Source organism: Podarcis liolepis (genome assembly GCF_965112155.1).
Source record: "Podarcis liolepis genome assembly, chromosome: 2".
Classification (NCBI taxonomy): domain Eukaryota; kingdom Metazoa; phylum Chordata; class Lepidosauria; order Squamata; family Lacertidae; genus Podarcis; species Podarcis liolepis.
This window is the reverse complement of record NC_139555.1, coordinates 17,996,652-18,021,873: the sequence shown is the minus strand read 5'-3', so window position 1 is coordinate 18,021,873 and position 25,222 is coordinate 17,996,652.

The window sequence follows — 25,222 nt, the reverse complement described above, 5'->3', positions numbered from 1 at the left end:
TACACAGACAGAAAAGAAATACATCCTCTCTCTGTGACAGCAGAGAGCAACTGAACAACAAAGGAACAGGAAACCAGTAACATCATATCTGTCTCCTGTCTTCCGTGAGACTTCCAACAGTCTGGAATCCCTGGAATGTAAACAGAGTCCTGTGACTCCAAAGCACTGCACATTGGCAACACACAGAAAACAACACTTTCCAGGTTTCTCGGTGTAATATGGCATTGCTTAGAGTGGCTAGGGAAACCCAGCCAGATGGGCGGGGTATAAATAATAAATTGTTGTTGTTGTTGTTAAAAGCATAATGTAAAAGTCTGCATACAGTTATAATGCAATTCAGTAACCTATGACTTTTCAAAACTGGATTTTTTTTCTGTGACATAAATTCCAAAAGTAGTTAAAAGTACGGCACTTCCACTTCCTTCCTCCTTCTCATCTCTTTTGTTGATTCAGCACAATGGAGAAATAGTAACCTACCATATGGGATCTTCCCCCAGGATTACAGAACTAACCCAAACCCTGTGTGAGAGATGTACAAGAAGAGGAAAGGTGATTGATTCACCTGTAGTTATCCTGTTTCAAGCAAAGTATTGGGTGCTCAAGAAACTTTGTGGATTCCATTATGAACTGGCCTGATCAACACTTCCTGGGTGACTGTGTGGATTGGAACAGAGCTCTCCAATGGCTTTCGCACTTCTCTGAAAGTTGAGACTTAGGCTGTGTACACACAATGTCCCCAAATAATCATGAGAGCCATAGTTTGTTAAGGGAATTGATATTCTGCTCCTGGGATTATTTTGAAGAGGTCATGTACTTTAAATATGCTTTCAGTGTTCCACTTTGTGTGCAGCAGTAGTTCTCGGCTCAAAAATGTGTACTTGGGAAATGTGTGTGCTTGTGGGGGTGAGGGATAGGAGAATAGGTCAATTTCAGTTTCTGTCAGTTTCTTATTCTTCCAATCTTTAGTTCGGTTCTCCACATTTCCAGATCAGTTTGTGAGTATATTTTTTTGAAGTCCTCATGAAAATTTATTAGCAGTTTCGTGCAAATTTCTCCTGGTATGCCATTATATCACCTGTGGCAAATGGGATGGACCAGTCATTTGGGTGAACCTGTGCAAAAGTGACACAGAATGCATGCAGTGTCTTTTGTTGTGTCTATGTGATTTGTGCTCATACTGCATTGTGATGGCCGTTGAATATATATATATATATATATATATATATATATATATATATATATATATATTTGACATTCATACAGAATGGAGTAGTGATTTCTCCATCCCTACATCCCTACCTGCACAGTGTGATGTCCTCTTTCTCTTACACCTGTACAGCATGTCCAGTCTCAAGCTCTGATGAAGGAATTCCCCACAGTGGAAGGTAAAGATAGAAATAAAGGACCCCTGGGCGGTTAAGTCCAGTCAAAGGCGACTATGGGGTTGCGACACTCATTTCGCTTTCAGGCCAAGGGGGCCGGCATTTGTCCGCAGACAGCTTTCCAGGTCATGTGGCCAGCATGAAAAAAACCACTTCTGGTGCAATGGGACACTGTGACAGAAGCCAGGGTGCACGGAAATGCCGTTTACCTTCTCACCGCATCAATACCTATTTATCTACTTGCACTGGTGTTCTTTCGAACTGCAAGCTTGGCAGGAGCTGGGACAGAGCAACAGGAGTTCAACCCGTCGCGGGGATTCGAGTCATGGGTGGTGCTGTGGTCTAAACCACTGAGCCTCTTAGGCTTGCCGATCAGAAGGTTGGCGGTTTGAATCCCCGTCACGGTGCTCTGTTGCACCAGAAGTGGTTTAGTCATGCAAAACTAATAACACTAGGGACTAGACTCTCCACTTAGTTCCTACCCCCCCCCCAGCAAGCTTTTGAGGAAAGCTTGGATGCATGTATTTATGGAAGTTTTCACTTGGGGGAAGTGGGATCTGAGGAATTTCAGCTGAAGCAAAGAGAGCTTCGATAAGGCTAGCAAAATTTCTCAAGGGAGTTCTGCTCATCTCTAGTTCTGTTGGGTCACACTGCAGCTTCTCAATAAAGGAGAACTAGCATGATTCCATTATTATGGCAAGAAGAATTTAGCTATAAAGAAAGACAATTTTCCATAGTGTTTGGGGGTAGAGTAGAAATGGGAAGACGAGCTAAGATGCAATATTAAGAAATAAACCAAAAATGTAACAGAAATGGGACTCTTTTCAGATGCTGAAGATTTCTCAGGGGTTCTCAGCAGTAGTTTCTGGAACTCTGCCAGTAGTTTTGTTTAGAGCTGGAATTTTCCTTCATAGGTATGTTACAAACTAGAAGCCACTAAACATCTAGGTAGTTTAGATTTTATTGTATTACATTGAGTTTCAGCGTATAAGAATCTACTACTGAATAGTAGTACTAATGATATCTACTAAAAGTAACCTGAGTGGTGCACAATTTCATCATAAAACTGTTTTATGGTTGCATCCATCACAACTTATGGAAGAAAGCCAGTTCTTATTTTATCGAGAATGCCAGAAGCTGGAACTGGTTATTTTTGGCTACAGTGAGAGTTAAACACTTCAAGTGGGAATGAGCAGATTCAATCCCATTTCTCCCCTTTGATTTTTCCCATGGATTTATTCTACCTTATGTTTGACTTCCTCCACTGACATCAGTGGGACTTGCACTGTGCTTAAACTGGTGTGCTTACCGGGGTGTAAGCTCCACCGAACTCTTAAATGCTTTATTTCATCTGGACCTTCCCATTGTTTATCTGATCCCCTCCCCTCATTTAATGTTGACAATCCCAGTGCCTGGAAGAGGAGAGGGTTTTCGAAAATCATTTGCCAGTTTAATGTCCCAAACTTACACTTTCCAACAATCACCAATCACTGAGAGAGAGAGAGAGAGAGAGAGAACAGAGACATGGAAGTAGAAGGATCGAACTCAATGATAAAAAAAAGCTGTTCAGTATTCTGTTGAAGAATTTCTCTCATTGCAAATTCACTTTGAAGTGAGATAACCAAGAGTTTTTATTTGTTGCTTTTGAATTAGCTTTTAAAAACCAATCCGCAGGAGATGTTAAGTCAGCTTTTAAAAACATCACAGCGAACAGTTAGAACAAAAATAAAATACAGTCGCTGGATGATTAGGCTCTTCTCAGGAACTCTGCAACTTGCCATTAGGAATTAATGAAAATGGTGACTCCCATGACTACAAGAGAAATGCAGTCCACTTTTACAAGTCCACCACATATGAAAGAACATTCTGTGAACTGTAGTTTGTTGAGGTGTTGTGAATTTTCACTTTGTGAGTTTAGACAGGCCTGAAGTATGGTGTCCTGCTATTTGTATGAATAAAGGGTGCATCGAAATGAAATGAAATGACAACACTTGTAAGCATATGGAGAAATAAGAACATAAAATTAGATCGCTGGATCAGGCCACTGGGTGACTAGTCCAGCATCCCATTCTCACAGTGGCTTGTGGGAAACCTACAGACAAAATGTAAACAGAAGCGCCCTCTCTCTCTCTTTTTCTCTCACTTTTAAAAACAATTTATCCATGTTTTCTTTGAGAAAAGGCTTCTTTAGGAAGATATTTTAACGAGTATATAAAAATGTATGTCTAAACTGATGTTTACATGGCATGCAGCTCTGCTCAGGAGCTGTTGGGCCCCAGGTAGGGTAAATTACAATAATTCTTTCTTGATGGCAAAAGCATTGATCGCTCTTGAGAGCCGTTTTGTGGGATTGATTCAAAAACTAAATTGCTGGAGGTTTATTAGGGGTAAAAACGCTTTTCTTTAAAAAAAAAATCTCTTAACCTTGAGAAATGTTTCGGTCACCTTCAAATATCGACAGCGAGATACTGTAAAGGAGCTGTGTTGCTCAAAGGGAAAGTCCACCAAGCCGACTCAGAAGGATTGGGAATACAGCTCCCTGCATACCCAGCTGGGTTGATGTTTTTACTGTTGCTGTTAATTTCTCGTATTTCTTAGCCACACTTCTGATTTGCCCTAAGGAGGGAATGATAAAGACAATGTAAACATAAAGAAGCAAACAAAAGAATGATAAAGGAAAAGCACACTAGATACCAAATGAAACCCCCACAATTGATGGAACTAAAAATGTCTTCAACTGTTGGTGTGGGAGCATCTATTCTTGGGTTTTGATTTCTTTCTGCAGCAGAGCTCCTTTTACAGAAAAAATTTCCTGCATCTTTTACTTCTTTACAGCAGCATCTATAGCATTCCAGCTCTTAGTGAAATTCCCATTAGAGGAATAAACACCTTTGGGTTCTGTTTCTCAGAGTCTTTATTATTTACAAAACTTTACATTGGTCATTAATGTAAAAACAAATAAAGCAACAAAGGTGTGCTGCCTGGGAGTCATCCTGGACTCACAGCTGTCCATGGAGGCGCAGGTTAAATTCTGTGCCCAGGGCAGCTGTCGACCAGCTCCATCTGGTACGCAGGCTGAGACCCTACTTGCCCCTGGACTATCTCATCAGAATGGCACATGCTCCAGTTATCTCTCACTTGGACTACTGCAGTGCGCTCTATGTGGGGCTACCTTTGAAGGTGACCCAGAAACTACAACTAATCCAGAATGCGGCAGCTAGACTGGTGTCTGGGAGCGACCGCCGAGACCACATAACACCGGTCTTGAAAGACCTACATTGGCTCCCAGTACGTTTCCGAGCACAATTCAAAGTGTTGGTGTTGACCTTTAAAGCCCTAAACAGGCTCGAACCAGTATATCTAAGAAGTGCCTCTACCCCCATCGCCCAGCCCGGGCACTGAGGTCCAGCACCGAGGGCCTTCTGGTAGTTCCCTCACTGCAAGAAGTGAAGTTACAGGGAACCAAGTAGAGGGCTTTCTCGCTAGTGGCGCCCACCCTATGGAACTCCCTCCCTTCAGATGTTAAGAAAATAAACAACTTTTAGAAGACATCCGAAGGCAGCCTTGTTTAGGGAAGTTTTTAATGGTTGATGTTTTATCATGTTTTTAGTATTTTTAGTATTTTGTTGGGAGCCACCCAGAGTAGCTAGGGAAACCCAGCCAGATGGGCGGGGTAGAAATAATAATAACGATGATGATGATGATGATGATTATGTCAAGAATAGGGAGATGAAGCAGCCTTCTCCACCAAACCCTGAGATATTCTTCAGCTTGAGCACAGAAGGAGACAGCAAGTGTGTGGACAAAAGTGCCTTGAGGAAGAAGTGAGACTCACTGGTGGCATTTTGTCTAAGCCCGCCCAATCTAGAACTGGCACTTTTTGGTTCCTGATCCTGATTGTCCTCAGGAACCAAGAAGACAAAACCTTTAAAAAAGAATGGGAAATTTTTATAATTTATTTAGGAGACCACTGTAAGCAGATGAAAATATTAGCAGGATTTTAATCACACTTGTAACATAACAAACACTATGGGTAATATGAACGGATATAAAATATAGATTATGAAATAATATCCAGTTGAAAATGTTGACAATAAGACCCATGGAGGGGATGGGGAGAAGTCTCAAGATTCAGAGAAATCTCTATATACAGATATGTATTTGGTATTGTTATAAACTTAGGTTTATAAATCAAATAAAAATGATTTCAAAATAGATCTGGCACTTTTTGAAACAATATTAGAACCAAAACAAAGCCAACTTTTGGAATTCACTTTTCTCTGAATTTTACAATGTAGTTCTCAGCCAATTAACATGTCCAAAAAATGCATAAAACTAGGGTAAAGTGTAATTTAAAAGGCACAATAACACACGGGGAAATTGCTTATCAAGAATGTGTACATGTGGCAAAATTGCAAAGATGTCTCTTGGGAGAAATTCACACTAAAGTGCTGATGAATTTTCACGAGGACTTTTTTATTTTATTTTATTTATTTGCGCAAAGAACTGTGTTTAAGATTGAAGGGGAAAAAAGAGAAACCAAGAGAAACTGAAATTGAAAGATTCCTCCACAGTTCAGTTGGGTTCATGAACAAACATGACAAGGGATATTTGGAATTTTCTATAGATTGTGTACGTAGCAATAACCTGAGGGATAAATGTCAAAGGGTTCAGAAAGCTTCACTAGAACTAGTATTCTCTGAAAAATAATAACACCAGGTAAGCCACCATGTTAAGTATGCCTGATACCTGGAATTCTGCCATAGTTGCTTAATTAGTCCTTCCGGAATGGCAGGTTAAATTCTAAAAAAACACGATGAAATGAAATTCCCTTAAAAAATGAAGAAAAGGTAGAAAACACATCCTGGTCTTCATTTACTTATTTACAAAAGTCTGCACAATATTCTCCCCGCCCCCCATATTCTTCTTCCTGACAAAGCAGTCAGAAAAACTATATTCTTTTTATGTAGATTTTGAAAAAAGAAAAAAGAATGAAGCCAGTATGAAGAAGCAGTGTGACATTTCATCCTATTAATAAATCACTGGAGCATTTCTGTCACCCAGAACTATTTAATAGAAATGTGATTACATTTGTGATAATTGAGCCCTTGCATGATTTGAATACCTAGCACCTGATTTAGTACAAAAAACTGAGGGGATTTAAGGAAGTCTTCAACAGGGCAGCCCTTGGACCTTTCCCCTCTTTTATCTCCCCTGACACCCCAATAGGACCCACCAGGTTTGATGTCAGCTTGTAGCATGTTTCCCCCCCCCCATAATATTCTTTATTGATTTTCATTTGCATACTCCACATACACATAGAATCATAGAATCATAGAATCATAGAGTTGGAAGAGACCACAAGGGCCATCGAGTCCAACCCCCTGCCAAGCAGGAAACACCATCAGAGCACTTCTGACATATGGTTGTCAAGCCTCTGCTTAAAGACCTCCAAAGTAGGAGACTCCACCACACTCCGTGGCAGCAAATTCCACTGTCAAACAGCTCTTACTGTCAGGAAGTTCTTCCTAATGTTTAGGTGGAATCTTCTTTCTTGTAGTTTGGATCCATTGCTCCGTGTCCGCTTCTCTGGAGCAGCAGAAAACAACCTTTCTCCCTCCTCTATGTGACATCCTTTTATATATTTGAACATGGCTATCATATCACCCCTTAACCTCCTCTTCTCCAGGCTAAAAATGCCCAGCTCCCTTAGCCGTTCCTCATAAGGCATCGTTTCCAGGCCTTTGACCATTTTGGTTGTTTCCAGGCCTTTGACCATTTTGGTTGTATTACATTTCACATTTATACCTGCTCCCAAGAGCCTCCTTCCCTCCTTCCCTCTTCTGACCTTTTATATCACATCTAACTTTTTCGCATTGTCATCATCCGTTTTGTATATTATTATTATTGCGTGGGCAGGCGAAGTCCCCAGATCCTGCACGGTCCCCCCGTCATGTGGAATAACGACTCAAGACAACGTGCTATGGGATTAAATTGGCCACAACTTTATTAAATTTCAAATGTGGGTAGACCTTGGCTCAGGCATTGGGCGTTCTCCCTCCCTGGTCCCCAGCCGGGGACCTAGGGAGCATCAGGGTTATCCAGTGTGTGTGTGGGGGATGGGCCAGCTCTGGAGAACATATGTTCAAGCAGAGATGGCCGCCCCCGTAACGCCGCCGCCGCAGGGGAGAGCAATGACAACCTTTCGGTGTACGGCCAAAGCCTCCCTTCAGAAAACCCCTTTAACGGGGAACCCTGGTATCGCCGCCGCAAGAGGAAGATGGACAAAAGGATTCCGCCCAAGGCCTGATACCGCCAAAGTTGTGACGTTTTGCTACGGGAAAGGCGAAACCTGCCAATGCAGGGAAATTCCTTTCCGGCCCTTTAACAGCGACCTTAACGTAGCAGCGCCCGCATACCTGTGAAGAAAAGTTAACCTGCAAAACCTGTGAAGAAAAGTTAACCTGCAAAATAAGACATTAACTGAGGGTGGGTAGGGTGGGAGAAGCTCTGGAGCCAAGTGAGAATTCCTAGGTAAGATCCTCCCTCTATTGTGTGGGCAGGTAATCCCTCCCCTACCTGGCCTGGTCTCCTTGGCAACGCTTCCCCCAGGTGAGATTGGACAACTGACTGAGGTAGGCGGAGACCTCCAGGTATCACACCTGAGGGAAGGCAAAGCCAAGCCTATGCTGTTGGGGCCGCTCCAGACCTAGGGGCTGCACGCGCCCACGCAAAGGGCGCCCCCCGTTTTAAGCGGGGAGCGGTCATTCTTTCATATTTGTCCACAGAGTGTCTATAGTCAACTAAATCCTCCTGTATATGCAATTCTTGTTGTCTGTCTGTATTCATTTACAACTACCATTGGTTACATTAATCACATTGTACATTTTACTTTATCCAGAAAATTTCTTTGTATTTCACATTATGAGGTTTATTTCAATTCTAATGGTTTCACTATTTCACCTTATCCTTCCTATGTATGACATAAATTTTTCCCATTCTTTTTGAAATGTTTCATCGCCCTGTTGTCGAATTTTCTCCTAGCTATTTCTGCATATTCCATTACCTTCTGTCGCCATTCTTCTACTGTTGGTAATTGCTGTTGTTTCCAAATATGGGAGTAGCATGTTTTTTAAGGACTCGACACTAATAATAATAATAATAAATAATAATAAAATTTTATTTATATCCCGCCCTCCCCAGCTGAAGCTGGGCTCAGAGCGGCTAATGACAATAAAAGTAACACAGCATTCTAAAATCAATTCATTCTAAAATCAATTCAAAATCAATTAATGGCAACCATTGGGCTAGAGTTCTGTGAGGATTACCAAAGAAGGGGGTCAGACTGTGCCTTGGCCAAAGGCCTGGTGGAACAGCTCTGTCTTGCAGGCGCTATGAAAAGAAGTCAAGTCCCACAGGGCCCTAGTCTCTTGTGACAGAGTGTTCCACCAGATCAAGGCCACAGCCGAAAAAGCCCTGGCTCTGGTTGAGGCCAGCCTAACCTCCCTGTGGCTCAGGACCTCCAAGATCTTTTTGTTTGAAGACCATAAGGTCCTCCGTGGGACATACCAGGAGCAGGAGGTCCTGTAGGTACGAGGGTCCTAGGCTGTATAGGGCTTTAAAGGTCAAAACCAGCACCTTAAACCAGATCCTGTACTCCACCGGGAGCCAGTGCAGCTGGTATAGCACTGGGTGAATGTGATCCCGCAGCGAGGACCCCATAAGGAGTCTCGCTGTGGCATTCTGTACCCGCTGGAGTTTCTGGTATCTGAAGAAGTGTGCATGCACACGAAAGCTCATACCAAGAACTAACTTAGTTGGTCTTTAAGGTGCTACTGGAAGGATTTTTTTTTATTTTGACTGGCAGACCAACACGGCTACCTATCTGTAACTGGAGTTTCTGGGTCAGTCTCAAGCGCAGCCCCACGTTGAGTGAGTTACAAGAGGAGACACACCAAGCCAGATGGCTGCAGTGACTGCTATCTTCCTTTTATACTTTCCCCCAACACAGCATCCAAGCTATAATTCCAAAGTCCCATTCAAACCATGCCTTGTTCTCTACATTTTTACGTTCCCCCTGGAGAACGGCTGTCTTCTGCACAGTCCACAAGAAATAAATCAAAACTCACAAAGGATATTCAAAGCATACGCAGCCGACTTCTTGAAAATTCAAGCCGAAACCTTAAGGAGAAATGCTTTGTTTTTAATATTTTAGGCTCTCTCGTGTTCACGCTTGTCATTAATTTCCCTGAAACCCACCTAAAAGGCTATTTCCTATATTAATAACTTTATACGGTATTAAAATTTATGTAGCTTCTTGAAGAGGAAATGGGGTTTGCAGATAGATTTATAGGATGATAGGGATGAGGCTTGATGGATACTCAGAGGAAAGCTCATCCAGATCCTTGGGAGGAGACCAGATATTAATAGTCATTCTGTGTTAAACCCTCCCCTTTATTTTCCATTAAAATCCTTTAATTCTTTTCCTGCCTCTTTTGGAAGGAGGGAGAGAAGAGTCCTGGTGTGGTCCATAGTGTTGTTCTTACCTTATGCATTAAAAAAGATGGCCAAAGGATCACAGTACTCTGTGTAAAATATGCATTTTTTCAATGCTTTTTGGTACACATTCAGCCATATGACGCACATTTTATACATACCTTTTGCATAACATGCATCCTTTATGGTGCACAGCATGCTGGAACCATATTGTAAAATCTGAAAAATGGAAAGTTGCAGTCCAATCAGCAAGCAGAGTTGGGAACGTCTGAGTGAGTTGGTCCAGCAAGAAAAGTGGACCAAATCAATTCCTTCCCCAGTCTTAGCAGCCATGTGTTTCAGCTATGAAGCATGCAGGATCCAGAAGACATATTTTATATTATTATTTGTTGCTTACAACAAAAAATGGGACGTGGGTGGCGCTGTGGGTTAAACCACAGAGCCTAGGACTTGCCGATCAGAAGGTCGGGGGTTCGAATCCCCGCAATGGGGTGAGCTCCCGTTGCTCGGTCCCTGCTCCTGTCAACCTAGCAATTCGAAAGCATGTCAAAGTGCCAGTAGATAAATAGGTACCGCTCCGGCAGGAAGGTAAACGGCGTTTCCGTGTGCTGCTCTGGTTCGCCAGAAGTGACTTAGCCATGCTGGCCACATGACCCGGAAGCTGTACCCTGGCTTCCTTGGCCAATAAAGTGAGATGAGCGCCGCAACCCCAGAGTCGGCCAGACTGGACCTAATGGTCAAGGGTCCCTTTACCTTTACCTTTTAGAAAAAGTGGTCTCAAACAAGACGCCATATTTTTCCGTGTATAACATGCCCCCATGTATAAAACGCCCCCTATTTTGGGGGACTCATAATTAAGAAAATGGGGGGCTATTGCCCAGAGTTGTTGAGATTTTTTTGCGAACGATTGCCCACAATTTGGGGGGAACTTTTTCAGCTTTTTTGGGGGGGAGGAGTTGCCAATAGTCACTCACCCAGCAGGACAATGCTAGAAAAAACACAAGGCGCAGAAGCCACTAATCGTTTGGTTGCCTGCAGCCAGCAAGCCCAATCGCCCGCCCAAATGCTACTGCAGCAGCCAATCGACAACAGCCTTTGCCGGAGCCATAAATCACCCGCATTTTCGCCTCTGGGAATCTCCTGCTCGCGGCAGCAGGAAATCCCCCATCCTGTTGGAATCACAGAACTCTATGTGAGATAGTAAGTCTGCAGGCTTGAGTTTGTTAGCTGATGCAACTGGCAGATGCAATCAGCCTGCAATACTTTCTATGAAAGTGCTGGGTCAGAATGACTCAGCAGTAATGTGCTGACCGTTGATTGGCTGTCATCTGTTTAAAAGGGAAACCTATCCAGCAGTAAGTGGTTAGGTAGAGGGGCGTGGTCAGAGAGAGAGAGGTAGAGGTCTTCCTATTTGCCTTAAGGTGCAGCCAGGTACTCTGTTTGGCTGTATGAACTGCTCATGTACTATAGCCTCTAGATATTTTTTATGTATAAAGGTAAAGGTAAAGGGACCCCTGACCATTAGGTCCAGTGGTGGCCGACTCTGGGGTTGTGGCGCTCATCTCGCTTTATTGGCTGAGGGAGCCGGCATACAGCTTCCGGGTCATGTGGCCAGCATGACTAAGCCGCTTCTGGCGAACCAGAGCAGCGCACGGAAACACCGTTTACCTTCCCGCCGGAGCGGTACCTATTTATCTACTTGCACTTTGTGCTTTCAAACTGCTGGGTTGGCAGGAGCAGGGACCGAACAATGGGAGCTCACCCCGTCGCGGGGATTTGAACTGCCAACCTTCTGATCAGCAAGTCCTAGGCTCTGTGGTTTAACCTACAGCGCCACCCACGTCCCATTTGTATATATAGCTCACAATAAATATACTGCACTGAGGAACCTGGAACTCTGAGCATTTCTACTAAAGTGCCCCTCTGTACTATCCGTGTATAAGACAAGCCCCATTTCTGAAATTTATTTTAAATGGAAAAAACCTCTTCTTTTCCAGTGGTACCTAGGGTTACAGACACTTCAGGTTACAGACTCCGCTAACCCAGAAATAGGTTAAGAACTTTGCTTCAGGATGAGAACAGAAATCGCACGGTGGAGGTGAGGCAGAAGCAGGAGGCCCCATCAGCTAAAGTGGTACCTAAGATTAAGAACAGTTTTAGGTTAAGAACAGACCTCCAGAACGAATTAAGTTCTTAACCCGAGGTACCACTGTACACAGAAAACTACGGTAACTTTTCATTATAATTTTAAAAAGCATACAATACCAAACTGATATATGCCGAAAAGTTAATTAACGTTAACTGTAAGTGCTCATTCTGCAGTAGCATACAAAGGACAGATCCTACAACAAACACCCAACTGAAAGGTGAACTCCAGTTAAGGGGAAAGCACCTGGAGAAGGCACACAATTTATATGTCCCAGTGGTGGATGCTGTGGCCCACCTCCTGGCAGTGTGATTCCACATGAAGGGAGAAGGGCAGATAGATTAAGCCTAAGTGGCAATTCCATTTATGAGATGTCATGCTCCGCTATGCCGGCCATGAATTTCAGCAGGCTTTTAAATTGCACTGTAGCAAGCAGCACAAGGGAAGCTAAAGGAAGTGTCGATTGGAATCAATCATTGCTATGCAGACACACAGAGAGTATCTGCGGTAGAAAAAGGAAAGCTAATATTGGACAAATCACAGAGTTAGGGAGGGCGCGGCCCAGAGACAGACACCCTTGTGTGAAATGCAAAAGGACCTGGAATTTACAGTGATTGAAACGGCCTGGACATTTAGTTACTTGTGCTTTGATGATGAACCCATGTTGGTGGCTTTCTTGGTGGCAAGGAAAAATAGGTTTGGAGCAAGTACTCTTTGGTGACAGAACCCCCAACAGAGATTTAAAATCACAAAATCTGCAGCAAAGTAAAGCACAGGCTGCTAGGCATTTAAAATATGCCTTTGTGAGTTCCAAAATTTCCCTTTTCCCTTAGCATAGAAAAGACCACACGTTTGGTAAGTTAAAAATGGTTTACTTACAAACTCTTTAATGATCAGGTTCATGTGTTTTCCCATACATCAGTCAGAAAACACAGGCAGGAAAACCTGGCATCGTTAACAGCAGTGAAAGTTCCTAAATTATTTGTATAGGGACACAAGAATGGCTTGTAAAAGCCATGAGGTCTGAGTTTGGAGCAAGCAGCTCAGACCTCTATACACACTGAGCTTCTCAGGCAGAACAATAGGCTTGATTGCCTTCCTCCCAAGGTGACCTAGTTAATCCTGGCAGGACAGCTTACTCTAATAATAATAATAATAATAATAATAATAATAATAATAATAATAATTTATTATTTATACCCTGCCCATCTGGCTGGGTTTCCCCAGCCACTCTGGGCAGCTCCCAACTGAGTTTTAAAAACAATACAGCATTAAATATTAAAAACTTCCCTAAACACGGCTGCCTTCAAATGTCTTTTAAAGATAGGATAGCTGCTTATTTCCTTCACATCTGAAGGGAGGGCGTTCCACAGGGCGGGCGCCACTACCAAGAAGGCCCTCTGTCTGGTTCCCTGTAACCTCCCGCAATGAGGGAACCGCCAGAAGGCCCTCGGCGCTGGATCTTAGTGTCCAGGTTGAACGATGGGGGTGGAGACGCTCCTTCAGGTATACAGGACCGAGGCCATTTAGGGCTTTAAAGCTCAGCACCAACCCTTTAAATTGTACTTGGAAATGTACTGGGAGCCAAGGCAGATCTTTCAGAACCTAAGGCATTAACCCCCTTGTGCATTAATTAGATTTAAGCATGTTTGTTATATGAGGCTGGTTATCTCACAAACCCCTTCTCAGGCAAATATAACAATCGCTGCACTATTAATGAACAACCCAAAGTCCAATCTCGACTTGAAGGTTCTCAAAATTGTCTTACGGCAGTGGCTTGGTCAGAATGTTAGCTGTCATTTCTTTGGTTCGACAATACACCAATTCAACAAGCTGTCATGCCACAGCTTTGTGGGAGCCAGAGGGCAACATCAGGACCAACAGTGGTTGATAAACTGGGACCATTCTAGAATAGTGGCAGAGAAAGGGTGAGGCAGCAAACCAGTCAGGGAAAGGGTGACAGAGGCAGGTCGCTCCACCTGTCTCCACCTGTCTCCACCTTGGCAGCAACTGAGAATGGCATGTGGTGACCATTTTAAATATGCAGGTTAAAACACACACAGACACACAATTCCTGTTGTCACCCAATAGCGCTAACTCAAAATACCTCACTCCTGAAGCTGCTGTCAGAGTTATGCTTTCTTTCTTTCTTTCTTTCTTTCTTTCTTTCTTTCTTTCTTTCTTTCTTTCTTCCTTCCTTCCTTCCTTCCTTCCTTCCTTCCTTCCTTCCTTCCTTCCTTTTCCTTCCTTTTCCTTCCTTCCTTCCTTCCTTCCTTCCTTCCTTCCTTCCTTCCTTTAGAATACCCAGGGCAGAGTACATACAGAATCATTGTAACCGTATACCAGAAAAGTTAAAACTACAGTGTAACCAACAATTAGGAAACAATAACAGGACTACAGCAGTATATCAGAGTATTGGAAGACCAGGGTTCAAATACCCACTCAGCCACTAGATGACCTTGAGCCAGTCACTGATGCGGGTGGCGCTGTGGTCTACATCACAGCCTCTTGGCTTGCCGATTGGAAAGTCAGTGGTTCGAATCCCCACAAGGGAGTGAGCTCCCATTGCTCTGTCCCGGCTCCTGCCAACCTAGCAGTCTGAAAGCACGCCAGTGCGAGTAGATAAATAGGCACCACTGTGGCAGGAAAGTAAAAGGCATTTCCGTGCGCTCTGGTTTCCGTCACGGTGTTCCGTTGCACCTGTAGTGGTTTAGTCATGCTGAATACATGTCCCGGAAAGCTGTCTGTGGACAAACACCCAGCTCCCTCAGCCTGAAAGCAGATTGAGCGCCACAACCCCATAGTCGCCTTTGACTGGACTTAACCATCCAGGGGTCCTCTACCTTTCCACCTTTTCTCAGTGTAATCCAGGTCACATGGAGGTGAGATGGATAATTTGCCAACTTCAATGTGAGCTCTGTGCTGTTCACTCATTCGCTGACCATATGAGCTGATAATGGTTTCAGTGATATTTAATGGCACATTAATTTTTTAAAGAAAAGAATAAATGTAATGACAGTGTTCTTGAACCCAGCCTATTGTACTAACAGTACTTTGTTTGTTGTCATTGGTTTGGATTACTTTCCGATCCAATGTGCTAAAATGTGTATTCCCTTGAACTGTTTTATTGAGGTGATGATGGTAGTCACTAACATTCATTTGTTATCCTTTCCCCTTATATAACTGCCTATTGCATGACTGTGTGTGGAGCCGGGAGAGGGGTACAGTAAGAATCTATAATGGCACAAGTAGCTTTATAAATACATAAGCAAATAATTTTTAAAACAAAGAATGATTCTCCGAGATTCTCGAAATGTCACACAGTCTCACGCATTGTACAAAACTGAGGTCGTTCTGAATTACACACCTTTTATTTAGTCTCCTCATCTCTCCTCTTCAGTTCCTCATATATTAATATTATGTTTTCATCTATTTCTCATATAGAAAAGGGAACAATGCAGAATATTTTTTTCCATGGAGAAGCAGCTGGACATTTGAAGGACAAACACAGCCTATTACAATCTCACAGCCCTGTACCTTGTACACAGGGGAAGATTTATATTTTTATTTACACTTAAAACCTGAATCTAACTTAAAATATTGTTAATATTGCTTATTTGCAGCATATTGATTGAGTAGTTTGAATTGAATCCTTATTTTTTAAAAAAGAAAAGGATTTCTTCCTTTTTTAAGAAAAGTATTTTTTACAAACATGCTTAAAGTAAAACTATAATGACAATTTAAAAACAAACAAACAAACAAACAAACAAACAGGGTTAATAGCACAACAGAGGATGGATGATGATGATTTCATTGTACACAGGCTGTACATTGACAATAAAGGTATTATTATTATTATTATTATTATTATTATTATTATTATTATTATTAGATTTGTTACCCACATTTCACCAGAAGCTCTCAGAGTAGGTTACAGCAATATAGAATGCAGCCTTAAAACAGTTTATTGAGTAAACATTATAAACAGCAAAACACATTGCATTGCACATGCAAGCCTCATTAAAGTCCTTTTTTAAAAAGTTGGGAGAAGAAAGGGATATGTCAAAATTAATGTGGCACTGTGAGACAGACAGATCACAATACTCCTCGAGGCTTGCACATAGCTGTTTGTTTTTGGAAAATGAATATCAACGGCAGAACTGTAAATAGCAATATCCGTGATTGAAGTGATGCTTGCAACACTGTCAGGAAGATCGAAAGAGATTGCATCACTTTTGTAAACCACCAGATTGGGCCAAGAAAGTATAAGATTAGCAAAAAGCAAATGGTCACTTTATAGAGTCTGAGTTACGATAACATACATTGCCTTGAACTTCTTAAGGGAAACATGGGATATAAATGTAATGAATATATAAATTAGAGGGATGCACAGCAACCGAGAACTCTAAAGAACTCATACTGGTAAGGAAGCCGGGTGGCCATAGGACCCCATCCTTCTGGTGCAACTTTTCCTGTTGTCTGAAAACACACACACACAAGAGTATAGCATCAATAGGAGTATAGCACCTAGATCAAGGGAAGTAATTGTGCCACTGTATTCTGCTCTGGTCAGACCTCACCTGGAGTACTGTGTCCAGTTCTGGGCACCACAGTTCAAGAAGGACACTGACAAACTGGAACGTGTCCAGAGGAGGGCAACCAAAACGGTCAAAGGCCTGGAAACAATGCCTTATGAGGAACGGCTAAGGGAGCTAGGCATGTTTAGCCTGGAGAAGAGGAGGTTAAGGGGTGATATGATAGCCATCTTCAAATATATAAAAGGATGTCACATAGAGGAGGGAGAAAGGTTGTTTTCGGCTGCTCCAGAGAAGCAGACACAGAGCAATGGATCCAAACTACAAGAAAGAAGATTCTACCTAAACCTTAGGAAGAACTTCCTGACAGTAAGAGCTGTTCGACAGTGGAATTTGCTGCCAAGGAGTGTGGTGGAGTCTCCTACTTTGGAGGTCTTTAAGCAGAGGCTTGACAACCATATGTCAGGAGTGCTCTGATGGTGTTTCCTGCTTGGCAGGGGGTTGGACTCGATGGCCCTTGTGGTCTCTTCCAACTCTATGATTCTATGAGAGAGAGAGAGAGAGAGAGAGAGAGAGAGAGAGAGAGAGAAGGAGGGAATGGAACATTTAAAATGTAACAGTACTTGTTATTCACATTTTCCAAAGCATTTGACAAGGACTCACAGCATAATTTCTTGTTTGATAGCTGCTTCATGAAACGGCATCCTAGAGCCCATCTCTCGTTAATAACTCCTCCAGCAAAAACACAGCTCTGCTTTATTGAAATTATTTTACTGCTTTCTTCTCTGCATATTTTCTGTCAGAATATTCCACCAGGGACTCTGAATGACTGTCAGCTAGAAAATTATCAATTAAGGAAACTCCTTTCTGTTTCTTTCTTTCTCTCTCTCTCTTTCCCTCTCCAGTTCTCCTCATTAGTGAGAGGATCAAAATGGTAACCTCAGGCCTAAATAAAATAAAATAAAAATTAAAAACGAAATAAATGCAGTTACTGGGAGACCTGCTCAGGCTAATGGAGCTTGTGCCAGCATCAGCCTTCGAGGGGGAAGCCCAGGTCTTGCTAAGGATTTATCAAGCTACAGAAACACAAATAAAGAAAGATATGTGAAATAGTGAACTTGCCTCTGAATTGCTTTGTCAATGAAGGATTTAAGACATCCACAGATATGAACCATAAGGTTCTGGAGCAAGGCCAGATGAAAATGTTGGGGGGCCCTGGTGCAGTTGGTCGGCGGTTCGAATCCCTGTGATGGGGTGAGCTCCCGTTGCTTGGTCCCAGCTCCTGCCCACCTAGCAGTTCGAAAGCACGTCAAAATGCAAGTAGATAAATAGGTACCACTCTGGCGGGAAGGTAAACGGCATTTCTGTGCGCTGCTGTGGTTCGCCAGAAGTGGCTTAGTCATGCTGGCTACATGACTGTCTGCAGACAAATGCCAGCTCCCTTAGCCTATAGAGCGAGGTGAGCGCCAAAACCCCAGAGTCATCCATGACTTGACCTAACGGTCAGGGGTACCTTACTTTTAAGCTTTCATAGACCACAAAAAGAACACTGATCACATGCAGTTCCACAACTCTTAGCAAATGGCTTTCCCCCCCCCCAAGATAGATAGAAGGATAGATACTTTAAGGATGTGCACTTAACTCAGTATTGGTTTTGCTCTCTGGTTTGAGCAAGTCACCAAATCTCAGCTTAACCTTCACTGGCAAATTAGTACAGCTCCAATGCTTCAACCAATCTTAAGCTGGCCTGCATTGGAAATAAATGTGTCTGATCAATGTGTATCAGTCAATTTAAAACCCACCTTAAGCAGTGAGTTTAATTGGGCATTCTGGCACAATCTCACTCTGTCTGTCTATCTGTCTTTCCACACACAAACTATTAACAAATAGACCAACCTGCCCCGTCCCGTCCCCCCACAACTTTACATGTGTACCTGTATGAAGACAATGCCATGCCATGCTCAATGGATGAATAAAAGAAAATTATTATGAATTAGTTTGGAGATGGTATTTAACAGCAGTCAGATTAAATCAAATAAACAAGGAATATTCGGTGTTATGTTGGAGGAGATGCCAGAAAACAGGGAATTATGTTCACATGTGGTGGGGGTGTACATACAGTGAGGGGGGGAGTATTTGATCCCCTGCTAAATTTGCCCCTTTGCCCTCTGACGAAGAAATGACCAGTCCATAATTTTAATGGTAAGTTTATTGTAGCTGTGAGAGACAGAATAACAACAGGGAAAACCCCAGAAACCCAGAAGACAAAAGTCAGAGATTGATGTGCATTATAATGAGCCTGGTGTGCTCTGGTCCATGGGATCACGAAGAGTCGGACGCGACTAAACGACTAAACAACAACAACAACAATGAGTGAAATAAGTATTTGATCCCTTTGCAAAAGATGACTTAGTACTTGGTGGCAAAACCCTTCTTGGCATTTACAGAGGCCAGACGTTTCTTGTAGGTGGCCACCAGGTTTGCACACATCTCAGGAGGTATTTTGTCCCACTCCTCTTTGCAGCTCCTCTCCAAGTTAGTAAGATTTTGAGGCTGATGTGTAGCTACTTGAAGCTTCAGCTCCCTCCACAGATTTTTTGATGGGATTAAGGTCTGGAGACTGGCTAGGCCATTCCAGGACCTTAATGTGCTTCTTCTTGAGCCACTCCTTTGTTGCCTTGGCCGTGTGTTTTGGGTCATTGTCATGCTGGAATACAGGCTATGAAAGGCTTGCTCACAAATTTATTGACAGCTGCCCGAATTATGATAGCTAGAAAGCGGAAGGGGCAAACAGAATATAAAATGGAAGAATGGTGTGGGATATAGCTATTAATGATAGATTAACATGTGCCATTAAGGTAAGATGGGGAATATGCAGGAGAAATGATTTCAAGGAGATATGGAAGGTGTGTGTAGAATTTGTACTGTTAAAACAGAAAGGGGTCACACCATCGCAAGAGGTGTTGGAATTATGGGAGGTTGGATAGTTACAATGGAATGGGCTCAGTGGTGGGGTGCACATTTTTATTCTTATCTATTTATGATTATTACTTTGCCAAAATAATAATGGGGGGAGGGGAGAATGGAATCATAGAATCATAGAATCATAGAATCATAGAATCATAGAATCATAGAATCATAGAATCATAGAGTTGGAATAGACCACAAGGGCCATTGAGCCCAACCCCCTGCCAAGCAGGAAACACCATCAGAGCACTCCTGACATATGGTTGTCAAGCCTCTGCTTAAAGACCTCCAAAGAAGGAGACTCCACCACACTCCTTGGCAGCAAATTCCACTGTCGAACAGCTCTTACTGTCAGGAAGTTCTTCCTAATGTTTAGGTGGAATCTTCTTTCTTGTAGTTTGGATCCATTGCTCCGTGTCCGCTTCTCTGGAACAGCAGAAAACAACCTTTCTCCCTCCTCTATATGACATCCTTATATTTGAACATGGCTATCATATCACCCCTTAACCTCCTCTTCTCCAGGCTAAACATGCCCAGCATCGTTTCCAGGCCTTTGACCATTTTGGTTGCCCTCCTCTGGACACATTCCAGTTTGTCAGTGTCCTTCTTGAACTGTGGTGCCCAGAACTGGACACAGTACTCCAGGTGAGGTCTGACCAGAGCAGAATACAGTGGCACTATTACTTCCCTTGATCTAGATGCTATACTCCTATTGATGCAGCCCAGAATTGCATTGGCTTTTTTAGCTGCCGCGTCACACTGTTGGCTCATGTCAAGTTTGTGGTCAACCAAGACTCCTAGATCCTTTTCACATGTACTGCTCTCAAGAAAGGTGTCCCCCATCTTGTATTTGTGCCTCTCATTTTTTTTGCCCAAGTGCAATACTTTACATTTCTCCCTGTTAAAGTTCATCTTGTTTGTTTTGGCCCAGTTCTCTAATCTGTCAAGGTCGTTTTGAAGTGTGATCCTGTCCTCTGGGGTGTTAGCCACCCCTCCCAGTTCGGTGTCATCTGCAAATGTGATCAGGATGCCCTTGACTCCATCATCCAAGTCATTGGTAAAGATGTTAAATAAGACCAGGCCCAAGGCAGAACCCTGTGGCACCCCACTAGTCACTCTTCTCCAGGATGAAGACGAACCATTGATGAGCACCCTTTGGGAATAGTCTGGCTTTAACATAAGACAGCTTCCTACATTCCTACATATACTCCTTTTAGTAATCTAATTAATTCAGAAGAGGGGGAATTTGCTTTCTCACTGCTTTGCTATTCCTAAACTGTGCTGGTAAACTGCTTTCCAACATTACAGTCTGGCAGGACTAGCTGTGTCACGCCTAGTTTAACACCAGATAGATAAGCATTATTATAAATGGGCTTCTAAATATAATATTATTATGGAGGGGAAATGTATGAGTAAAAGTAAATTATCTCTCTATGATCATCATGCACTCCACAAATATGGTTTTTTTCCCCTCACCCCGCATTTAATACTTGCTTTATGTCATCTTCGTGCCCACAGTTTACCTCCAACGTTTTAAAGAGGGCTCCTTCAGCACAGCGAGCTGTTATATGTCGACTCCATTGCTCTTCTCTCGGATGAGATATAAACATGAAATGATCCTCCACGTATGGTTGGTGGTAATACACGCTGCATTCTTTATGCCAGTTAACTTTATTGGCAGTGTCACTCAGCTTTGAGGAAGAAAAAAATCCCATGTCTATATAATATAGACATGGAATCATGGGAACGATTGTGGAAAATGGATATAAAATTTACAGCATGTTACGGTCTAAGAGAAAATTATATGAAAATGATATATAGATGGTATCTAACACTAAGTTGGCAGAAATGTATAATTTTAAAGAAGATGAAAAAATGTGGTAAAGGGCCTTACAGGTATTTTCCCCCTCTTTTTTTTCTTGTTCTGTAGACTAGTTTGATTTTTATTGTATTTTATCTCAAAAATTGTCATATAGATAGATAGATAGATAGATAGATAGATAGATAGATAGATAGATATAGATGACTGTCCCTAGGCTGCACCTCCTCAGATCATCACAGGCATGTTTGCAGGAGAGGGCCTTCTCAGTGGTTGCTCCAAGACCTTGAAACTTGCTTCCTAGAGAACCTAGTCTGGCTCCCTCTGTGTCGTCCTTCTGAATGCTATTTTATTCTGACCAGGGACTGGCTTTTTTAAAAAAAACAAAAGGGCTTTTAAATAGTCCTGTGCTACCTTTACTATGGGGACGCGGGTGGCGCTGTGGTCTAAACCACAGAGCCCAGGGCTTGCTGATCAGAAGGTCGGCGGTTCGAATCCCCGTGATGGGGTGAGCTCCCATTGCTTGGTCCCTGCTCCTGCCAACCTAGCAGTTCAAAAGCATGTCAAAGTCAAGTAGATAAATAGGTACCACTCCAACGGGAAGGTAAACGGTGTTTCCGTGTGCTGCTCAGGTTCGCCAGAAGCTGCTTGGTAATGCTAGCCACATAACCCGGAAGCTGTCTGTGGACAAACGCCGGCTCCCTCGGCCTATAGAGCGAGATGAGCACACAACCCCAGAGTCGTCCGTGACTGGACCTAACGGTCAGGGGTACCTTTACTATCTGTATTTTAATTTGTGTAAGCTGCTTTTAGTTCCAAGGGAAAAGTGGGATATAAAAAAAATATAAATAATAAAACTAGGGCAATAGGGCACCCTAATCTGTATTGCAGTGGTATCTCGGGTTACAGACACTTCAGGTTACAGACGCTTCAGGTTACAGACTTTGCTAACCGAGGTTAAGAACTTTGCTTCAGGATGAGAACAGAAATTGTGCGGTGGCGGCACAGCAGCAGCGGGAGGCCCCATTAGCTAAAGTGGTACCTCAGGTTAAGAACAGTTTCAGGTTAAGAACGGACCTCCGGAATGAATTAAGTTCTTAACCCGAGGTACCACTGTAAATGCACAAGCCTTAAATTCCAGAATTCTCTTTGAACTCTCCCACAAAATACTGACAGTCTGGAGGTACTGTACCTGAAGTGATGCAAGAGCAAACTTAAAAGGTGGCCACATACCTCTTTGTTATCAAGCATGGCATCCCTCACTCTCATCTGTTTATGACAGTGTGAGGGTATATCAGTCTAATATCAGTGTATACAGAATAGGAATTTTGGGTGGGTTCTCTTATTGGCCTTGAAAGTGCCTTATTTCACCTACTGCATATCATTGGGGACTTGTATGGGGGAGGAACTTTTGATTTGGTCGATTGAATTGTCTGTCACAGCTGCCGAGGAGTGCAGGAAGTGAAGAGATTTGTCTTAGCTGCCTTGGTGATCACTCAAGGGCACCTACATCATGAAGGGCTGTTCTCCAAAGCTATCATATTGGCCCGGATATAAGCCGCACCTGAATATAAGCCGTACCTTTAAAATTGGGGGGGATATACCTGGATATAATCCGCTCCCTTAAAATTCCACAGGCACTCACACCTACTCTGTTTTACCGTATGTCTGTTTCATCAGTGATATCGTAGAAGCCGATTTTTGTAAGCTCACGAATTTAAGCAGCACTTTAACTTTTCACATTCGGAATTTGGGGGGGGGGGGTGAGGCTTATATTCAGGCCAGTACAGTAACTCTCAGAAGAAAGAGAAAGGGGGAAACTATGGAAAGTGCATCCCTCTGAATTCAGTACCATGCAGGGGTGGGGTACACTTCTCAGGTGCCCCCTCACATTTGGTGTGTGGGGGACCCTCTCTATTTTCTATATCCTTCCAGAACTGTCCATTTATTCCTGCTCTCTCCTTCATTTTCCTTAACCAGTTTCTGATCCATAAGAAGATCAGAGCATACCTTGCTGAACCTTGCTGAACCTCGCAAGCTACAAATCTTCCCAGTTTATTCACCTGCATCCAGTCTACCACCACATCCAGGCATTACTCAAGGGCTTACACAGCCTTTCCTGACTCAGATGCAATGGAGAAATAGAGTTGGGTACCCAGTGACCACTCCCAACAGCTTCATGGGAATAATAATAATAGTAATATTTATACCTCACCCATCTGGCTGGGGCTGGGCAGCTCCCAACAGAATATTAAAAACACAATAAAACATCAACCATTAAAAACTTCCCTGAACAGGGCTGCCTTCAGATGTCTTCTAAAAGTCAGGTAGTTGTTTATTTCCTTGACATCTGATGGGAGGGCGTTCCACAGGGCGAACGCCACTACCAAGAAGGCTCTCTGCCTGGTTCGTGCAGTGAGGGAACAGCCAGAAGGCCCTCGGAGCTGGACCTCAGTGTCCGGGCTGAATGATGGGGGTGGAGATGCTCCTTCAGGTATACTGGGCCGAGGCTGTTTAGGGCTTTAAAGGTCAGCACCAACACTTTGAATTGCGCTCGGAAATGTACTGGGAGCCAATGTAGGTCTTTCAGGACCATTGTTATGTGGTCTCAGCGGTCACTCCCAGTCAGCAGTCTAGCTGCCGCATTCTGGATGGGTTCTCTTAGGGATAATGTTAAATAGCATTAGGGATAGCATTGTGCTTTGTGGCACCCCGTAATGTTGTTGTTGTCCAACTCTTCATGACCCCATGGACCAGAGCATGCCAGGCACTCCTGTCTTCCACTGCCTCCTGCAGTTTGGTCAAACTCATGTTAGTAGCTTCGAGAACACTGTCCAACCATCTTGTCCTCTGTTGTCCCCTTCTCCTTGTGCCCTCAATCTTACCCAACACCAGGGTCTTTTCCAGGGAGTCTTCTCTTCTCATGAGGTGGCCTAAATACTGGAGCCTCGGGGAGGATTTGCTGAAACAAATTTGGAAACTGGGATGCAGAAAGGGGAGGTATGGGGAAGTCGGTGAAGTAAGGTTTAAGAAAAAAGGATTTGAAATTATACATGTTTGTTTATGTGTTTGTTTGTTTGTTTGTATTGTGTATTGTTTGTGTTTATATAAATTGTGAAAAACCAATAAAAAATTTTATATAAAAAAAACAAAATACTGGAGCCTCAACTTCAGGATCTGTTAAAAGGAGATAGATCCATAGACAGAGCAAATAATCAGTAATTAGGACATGCCCATAAAAGAACAGTCCCTAGAAGGCAATGTTTTTAAATACCGTACATATTCTTTCCACAATCATGTATCTCCAACATTATTTATGTTATCACCTCTGAGAGAGTAGGCTGAAGCCTTCGGTATGCATCTTTGCCCAATCAGAGTCAGCTGACCACATAATGAAGTTGCTCAGTGATTCCCAGCCGTCGAGCTGTCAAGGTAGATTCTATCTATAGCAGGGCTATTTTGGTTCAAAGTTTTATTTTGTGTTTTAATAAGATTATTCTTGGAATGATGCTTCATATATTATTCTGTTGCAGGTCATGCCTCTAGAGGAATCTCTCTGTCTTACCCCCCCCCCAAATTAAGAGATCAATAGTATAGTTCTTCTGCATGGTTAATTATGGCTTCTTAACCTTTCCACAATTTAATTTGTTAATGTATTATCATTGCTCCCTCCGGTCTCTTTTACAGTGTTTTATTAGTGTTGACTATGGATGGGTTCTAATTGTTCTTTCTTTGTCTGAAGCAACTTAAACTGGTAAGAACACTTCATTAGATATTTGGGTGCACTAAAGTTTGGGATGGTCTTACAGCTAGAAACCCATGTCATAGAGCAAGGCTAGAGGACCTTTTGCCCTCTAGATCTTGTTGGGCTATCAGT